Source organism: Physeter macrocephalus, chromosome 13, assembly GCF_002837175.3.
Source record: "Physeter macrocephalus isolate SW-GA chromosome 13, ASM283717v5, whole genome shotgun sequence".
In the NCBI taxonomy this organism is placed as follows: Eukaryota; Metazoa; Chordata; class Mammalia; order Artiodactyla; family Physeteridae; genus Physeter; species Physeter macrocephalus.
Genome location: NC_041226.1, coordinates 41,470,488 through 41,478,614, shown reverse-complemented (window position 1 = coordinate 41,478,614; position 8,127 = coordinate 41,470,488). Strand labels below are relative to the sequence as shown.

General features: G+C 37.3%; 1 protein-coding gene and 1 long non-coding RNA gene across 3 annotated transcripts in view; one reads left to right on the top strand and one right to left on the bottom strand.

Annotated features, from left to right (window-relative positions):
• The window catches only part of PCDH9 (protocadherin 9), a 999,310-nt gene that overhangs the window by 636,465 nt on the left and 354,718 nt on the right, over positions 1–8,127 (top strand). The window lies entirely within an intron of this gene.
• LOC114487500 (uncharacterized) overlaps positions 1–8,127 on the bottom strand; it is a 31,935-nt gene that overhangs the window by 17,841 nt on the left and 5,967 nt on the right. Inside the window, exon 1 of one of the 2 annotated variants that reach the window (XR_003682644.1) lies at positions 7,763–7,858. The exons of the other annotated variant lie outside the window; for it this stretch is intronic. This is a non-coding gene — a long non-coding RNA (uncharacterized lncRNA). Of the gene's footprint in view, positions 1–7,762; positions 7,859–8,127 lie in introns of those variants that run through there. 2 annotated transcript variants of the gene reach the window in all.

Genomic DNA, 8,127 nt, shown 5'->3' with positions numbered 1-8,127 from the left:
TTCTTAAGGTAGGATTGTATTGCTATAAACTTCCCTCTTAGAACTGCTTTTGCTGCATACCATAGGTTTTGTCTCATCATGTTTTCATTGTCATTTGTTTCTAGTATTTTTTATTTCCTTTTTGATTTCTTCAGTGATCTCTTGGTTATTAAATAGTGTACTGTTTAGCCTCCATGTGTTTGTATTTTTTACAGATTTTTTTCCTGTAATTGATATCTAGTCTGATAGTGTTGTGGTCGGAAAAGATACTTGATAGATTTCAATTTTCTTAAATTTACCAAGGCTTGATTTGTGACCCAAGATATTATCTATCCTAGAGAATGTTCCATGAGCACCTGAGAAGAATGTGTATTTTGTTGTTTTTGGATGGAATGTCCTATAAATATCAATTAAGTTCATCATGTTTAATGTATCATTTAAAGCTTGTGTTTCCTTACTTATTTTCATTTTGGATGATCTGTCCATTGGTGAAAGTGGGGTGTTAAATTCCCCTACTATGACTGTGTTACTGTCGATTTCCCCTTTTATGGCTGTTCATATTTGCCTTATGTATTGAGGTTCTCCTATGTTGGGTGCATGAATATTTACAATTGTTATATCTTCTTCTTGGATTGATCCCTTGATCATTATTTACTGTCCTTCTTTGTCTCTTGTAATAATAGCCTTTGGTTTATAGTCTATTTTGTCTGATATGAGAATTGTTACTCCAGCTTTCTTTTCCTTTCCATTTGCATGGAATATCTTTTTCCATCCCCTCACCTTCAGTCTGTATGTGTCCTAGGTCTGAAGTGGGTCTCTTATAGACAGCATATAGATGGGTCTTGTTTTTGTATCCGTGTCTTTCAGTTGGAGCATTTAATCCATTCACGTTTAAGGTAATTATCGATATGTACGTTTCTATGACAGTTTTCTTAATTGTTTTGGGTTTGTTTTTGTAGGTTCTTTTCTTCTCTTGTGTTTCCCACTTAGAGAAGTTCCTTTAGCATTTGGTGTAGAGCTGATTTGGTGGTGCTGAATTCTCTTAGCTTTTGCTTGTCTGTAAAACTTTTGATTTCTCTATCAAATCTGAATGAGATCCTTGCTGGGTAGAGTAATCTTGGTTGTAGGTTTTTCTCCCTCATCATTTTAAATATGCCCTGCCACTCCCTTCTGGTTTGCAGAGTTTCTGCTGAAAGATCAGCTGTTAACCTTATGGGGATTCCCTTTTGTGTTATCTGTTGTTTTTCCCTTGCTGCTTTTAGTATTTTTTCTTTGTATTTAATTTTTGACAGTTTGATTAATATATGTCTTGTTGTGTTTCTCCTTGGATTTATCCAGTATGGGACTCCCTGTGCTTCCTGGACTTCATATTTCCTTTCCCATATTAGGGAAGTTTTCAACTGTAATCTCTTCAAATATTTTCTCAGTCCCTTTCTTTTCCTCTTCTTCTTCTTGTGGGATCCCTATAATTCAAATGTTGGGGCATTTAATGTTTTTCCAGAGGTCTCTGAGACTGTCCTCAATTCTTTTCATTCTTTTTTCTTTATTCTGCTCTGCAGTCGCTATTTCCACTATTTTATCTTCCAGGTCACTTATCCGTTCTTCTGCCTCAGTTATTCTGCTATTGATCCCTTCTAGAGAATTTTTAGTTTCATTTATTGTGTTGTTAATCACTTTTTGTTTGCTCTTTAGTTCTTCTAGGTACTTGTTAAACCTTTCTTGTATTTTCTATATTTTGCTTAACTTACTGTGTTTGGGGTCTCCTTTTCACAGGCTGCAGGTTCATAGTTTCTGTTGTTTTTGATTCTGTCTCCAGTGGCTAAGATTGGTTCAGTAGGTCATGTAGGCTTCCTGGTGGAGGGGACTAGTGACTGTGTTCTGGTGGATGAGGCTGGATCTTGTCTTTCTGGTGGGCAGGTCCATGTCTGGTGGTATGTTTTGGGGTGTCTGTGGCCTTATTATTTTAGGCAGCCTCTCTGCTAATGGATGGGGTGTGTTACTGTCTTGCTAGTTGTTTGGCATAGGGTATCCAGTACTGTTTCTTGCTGATCGTTGAGTGAAGCTGGGTCTTGGCATTGAGATGGCGATCTCTGTGGGATTTTCGCTGTTTGATATTACATGGAGCTGGGATGTCTCTGGTGGACCACTGTCCTGAACTTGGCTCTCCCACCTCAGAGGCACAGCCCTGACACCTCTTGGTGCTGGAGCACCAAGAGACTTTTATCCATGTGGCTCAGAATGAAAGGGAGAAGAGAAAGAAAGAAAGAAAGAAAGAAAGAAAGAAAGAAAGAAAGAAAGAAAGAAAGAAAGAAAGAAAGAAAGAAAGAAAGAAAGAAAGAAAGAAGGGAACGAAAGAAAGAAAGAAAGAGAAAGAAAGAAAGAAAGGGAGGGAACGAAAGAAAGAATGAAGATAAAATAACATAAAGTTATTAAATAAAAAATAATTATTAAGAAAAAAAATTTTAAGTAATTAAAAAAAAAAAGGACAGACAGTACCCTAGGACAAATGGTACAAGCAAAGCTATACAGACAAAATCATACACAGTAGTATACACATACACACTCACAAAAAGAGAAAATGGGAAAAAAATATATATATATCTTTGCTCCCAAAGTCCACCTCCTCAATTTGGTCTGATTCGTTGTCTATTCACGTATTCCACAGATGCAGGGTACATCAAGTTGATTGTGGAGCTTTAATCCTCTGCTCTTGAGGCTGCTGGGAGAAATTTCCCTTTCTCTTCTTTGTTTACACTGCTCCTGTGGTTCAGCTTTGGATTTGGACCCGCCTCTGCGTGTAGGTCACCTGAGGACGTCTGTTCTTCTCTCAGGCAGGACGGGGTTAAAGGAGCTGCTGATTTGGGCGCTCTGGCTCACTCAGGCCGGCGGTGGGAGGGGTACGGATGCAGGGCGAGCCTGCGGCGGCAGAGGCCGGCGTGATTTTGCAGTAGCCTGCGGAGCGCCGTGTGTTCTCCCTGGCAAGTTGTCACTGGATCATGGGACCTTGGCAGTGGCAGGCTGCACAGGCTCCCGGGAGGGGAGGTGTGGATAGTGACCTGTGCTTGCACACAGGCTTCTTGGTGGCTGCAGCAGCAGCCTTAGCATCCCATGCCTGTCTCTGGGGTCCGTGCTGATAGCCGTGGTTCACGCCTGTCTCTGGAGCTCCTATAAGCGACGCTCTTAATCCCCTCTCCTCGCGCACCAGGAAACAAAGAGGGAAGAAAAAGTCTCTTGCCGCTTCGGCAGGTCCAGACTTTTTCCCGGACTCCCTCCTGGCTAGCCGTGGTGCAGTAGCTCCCTTCAGGCTGTGTTCACGCAGTCAACCCCAGTCCTCTCCCTGGGATCCGACCAAAGCCCAAGCCTCAGCTCCCCGCCCCCACCCGTCGGGGCGGGTGAGCAGACAAGCCTCTTGGGCTGGTGAGTGCTGGTCAGCACCGATCCTCTGTGCGGAAATCTCTCCGCTTTGCCTTCCACACCGCTGTTGCTGTGATCTCCTCCGCGGCTCCAAAGCTTCCCCCCTCCACCACCCGCAGTCTCTGCCCTTGAAGGTGCTTCCTAGTGTGTGGAAAGATTTCCTCCTTCACAGCTCCCTCCCACAGGTGCAGGTCCCATCCCTATTCTTTTGTCTCTGTTTTTTTCTTTTTTCCTTTGTCCTACCCAGGTACGTGGGGAGTTTCTTGCCTTTTGGGAGGTCTGAGGTCTTCTGCCAGCCTTCAGTAGGTGTTCTGTAGGAGCTGTTCCACATGTAGATGTATTTCTGATGTATTTGTGGAGAGGAAGGTGATCTCCACGTTTTACTCTTCCGCCATCTTGAAGCTCCTCTGTGTCATTCTTGATTGAAAAATTTCCCTCAGTATCTAAGAGTATCTGATAGATAGTAGGTGATTAACAGTTCTTGTTGAATGGCTGAGTAAAGAGCTCTAGGAAATTTATTAAAACTTAAACCATTCTATCATAGCATGTATTCTCCACACTTAAAATTCTTTTAATGATGTAGTTTCAGATGGGTCCATTTTATGGGTGCTCAAAATTTATTATAGTTTTCCTTTTACTCTCTTTTGTTAATATGAACAACTTTTGCATACAGTTTGAAGCTTAGTAATGAATTTAGTGAATAGAATATTTTGTAAGATTATTAACATCTATTACTAGTATAGGTTTAAATCTCAAGCTGTTAATTTTTAATTTGTTCTTTCACTAGAAACACTGATAGCACTGTTTGTTCTAACAGTATTGCTCTGCAGACATAAGGAGAGATTATATTTGTGTGAGAGTCAAATGATGGTGCCCTTGCACAAGAAGAGCTTTTTTTCTGTCAGAGTTTCCCAAGAGCTAAAATTGGTTAGCTGCCATATTTGATCAGTTATCATCCACACTGCATTTCCAATGAAAATCTCCTAGATTTTCATATCTATGAAAAGTTAGTGATCAAACAAGATATCTGAGCCACATTCTCTACGTGCTTTGTCAGCCTGTGAAACCTAAGATAAGATGCCTTCTATAGACATTAAGCTCTATGATCTATTCCAGGAAAGTAATTCCTTAATTCCCAAAGTACCATCATCTATCTTCTTCCATCTGTCAGGCTAGGACATGGACTAGATCAGAATTATTTTCTGATATGTGGAACATTTCATTTCATCTTCATGAAGTTAACTATCTGACATATGCCCCTAAAAGTGTCAAAACTGGCTTATATCATTGTAAAATATAAATTAAAATGTCTATTTAATGGAGAACGTTTTAAAGTTTATACTGTTTAAAAAATTTTAAAAAGGAACCAAGGACAATTGCAGACAACAATCACAAAGTTGCACATACAGAAATACTCTTTTTTGAAATGCATATAATTATCTAAATATAGAACTTTTATTTATGACTTAGAAAGGATCAATCAGGGCTAAATATAATAATGGTAATACATGAGTATTTATATCACTGCACACGCACACACACACACACACACAAACTCATAGAAGTAAAATTCAATATAATGCAAAACAGCGCTATCATCTTTTATATTCCATGAACATAGCCTGAAATCCCCTCCACTTTCACTGCTAAAGTCTTTGTCTACCTTCTTTTTTTGTTTAACCCTTGGATTTTTAAAAAAATAGACTTTATTTTTAAAGCAGTTTTAGATTTACACAAAAATTGTGCACAAACTATTACTTCCCATATATACTCTCCTCCTGAACAGTTTCTCCTATTAACACCTTGCATTAGTTTGGTCCATCTGTTACAAGGAATAATATTGATGTATTATTATTAACTGAAGCCTGTAGTTTACCTTAGTCTCAGCTCTTAATGTTCTAATCTTTTTTATATCTCCTAGATAGGGCAAGTTTTCTTTCAAATATTTAATTGTATTCTTCCCCCATTTTATTTAAGTACACTTGCTTAAACAATTGCTCACAACAATTTCATCAAAAATAATTTATTCCAGACTAGCAATATGTCCATCATTTTTTAACATTATATACATAGGATACTATATTTCTGACTATCAAGATCCTAAATAAAAACTTTAGGAAATTTAATTGTTTTTCAAATTGTAGGCTACCTTACTGTTCTTAAATTTTAATGCACAGGCCAAATTGTACCATTTAATAAGTTACCTCTGGTGTGGAAAATTTTGTAAATGTTTCATTCTGAGACCATCTTTCCATCTCTGTCCCAGACAAAAACAGAAGGAATTTCTGGGCACACATGTTGTATCTTAGAGTCAAGTGGACTTAACAGTGTTTACTTTCTTATCTTCCAAAAATATTGCTAAGATTTTTGAACCTTTACCTTCTGGATGGCTGTGTCCACATTTGGAATATAATATTGGGGAGTTTTGCTCTTTGAAAGTAACTACATTTTTTCTGAATACAGCTCATTATTAAATAAATGCTACCTAAATCTAAGAAGCTTTTGACAGATGTTTGAATTTTATGTTTGTATTCAGGGAAGCAAATTATCCTCAGTGCACATATAACAGAGATTGGTGACTCAGTAATGTTTTCAAAGGAAAGACTAAGAGCCACAGGGCAAGTAGTGATTATCAGTGAGATGTGAGAGTGATTTTTGTTTCAAATATCAGGCTCAAAGTCACAGTGACTGTCTGCAATAATAGGTGGATTTTTTTTTTGAAATAAAGTCCAGTTACTTTGAATGTTAAGAACAAAGGCCGCTCCACCCAGGAGAAAAGAGATATAAAGTCTTAGTCATGTTTATTCCAACTGGGTTAGTTTCTCTGTTTTCTTAAGATCATTATAAGGGCTCTGATTCTAGCAGAGTACAGTAGGTAGTTACATATTACATTTTCTCAAAGTAAAAGAAACTTAAAACATTTTCCTCCAGTTTAACAGGCCATCAGTGTTTTACACTCTACCGAATAATGCTTATTAATACTTTCAAAAATATTTTGATATGATTTCCATATCCAAATTTTACTGCTCAATACATATGTAGCAAGATTGTTTCATAAGGTTTTCCTCAGATTTCTGTAATTCAAAACCCCTTATGAAGACCATACCCATTCATTTCATTCTCTCATACCAGACCGCCTGCATTATTCTTTCTAAATTTAGATCCAAAAAGAACATTCCTGCATATAAGCTGAGAATAAAGCTGAGACTGATTTTTAGCTAAGAAACAAAAATCATGTACTTAGAGGAATGCTGTCCTTCAAATTGGCCCTCGTCCATTCCTACACTGAGTATCATCATTTCTCAAAATATTTTGGAGCTCCTCTTTTGTAATTGTTCTCAAAGTTAGTTTTTAAGCCACTGAAGAAAATGTGCCATATTATTTTGTAATCTTGCCTTCTTTGTAAAATGCTATTCTTCATCATTACAGACAGCTTTTAGTTGTTTCAAAAAGTAAAGTCAGATCATAGAAGGGCCAACGGTTGGTATCTTGAGACTCTGCAATATAATGCCACGCAGGTTCACAAAACAGTTCAAGAGCACAAACTCTAAATCTCTAAAAGCATAGTGGCATCACTATTTTAATTATTAAGTAATTCCTCCTTAAAGAATTAGATATTTTATACAATTTCCATTTATTTAAAAAATGTTTTTCCTCATCTTATAATCATGATTTTATGTAGTGAATTCTACACTCCATGAAATATCATTGCTAAACAAGTTAATTTTTGTCACTGGGTGAAGCTATATATTACGTGGCACTAAATATAACCAGGAACAGACTCTTTCTGGAATGCAATGGTATCAGATTTGCCTAGATTAATTCAGGTTTTCTCAGATTCAATTAATAAAATTTGGATTTCATTTTCAACATTGATAAATATAGCAAAGATCTTGGATATATTTTACAATTTCCTTGTCTAAGAATAGGAAAATTTCACATGCTAAGACACGTGCAGCGTGTCAGTCTGTGTTGGAGTTTGTGCATAAGTTTTGCATCATCTATATATAAATACACATACACGAGTTTATGTATATGCTGTAGATATATTTTTAAAGTCTCCTATTTTCTTCCTAACTTACTATGAGAAAAAGAAATATGACTTGAGTATCACATATTCCTAATCAAAAATTTTCAACTGCAAACAATATTTTCATTGATGTCCTTTGAGAGAACTAAAAGATGACAAAATTAGAAAATGCTTGTCTTTCACAATACAAGTGTTTTTCACCATATAATTACAAAGGATAAATGAAGTTCCTAATAATTATTTAAAATTTGATAGCTAAAACAGACACCGATTTTTAGAGGATGGCTAGCCATCCAAAATCAATCTGTCTATCAATCTATCGCCTGTGAAATGATTTACCAATGAGTCCAAGATTTCAGACGAAATTCCAGGGACGCCTGTTTCTTTTTTGTGTGCTTTTTATGGCCAAAGACAACTTCTTCCCTATCTGCTCTGCTTCACCCTTCCCCATTCCGGAAAAAAACATTTCGCAAGTATGGGTCATGTTTATAAGAGAACCTAGAAAAGAGAATTCAATAGTTGGTCAATAATATCAGGGTAATATTCTGTTCCTGTGCACACATATTTCCATATCCTCTAAGTGTAACCTGGACCTATACTTATATTGTGTAGACTATGTCCCACTATCCACCTTCCCCGTGCAAATCAGTCCCCCCATTAACCTGCCTGTGAGGACTGAGTTCTTTATCATGGCTGACTGTTTT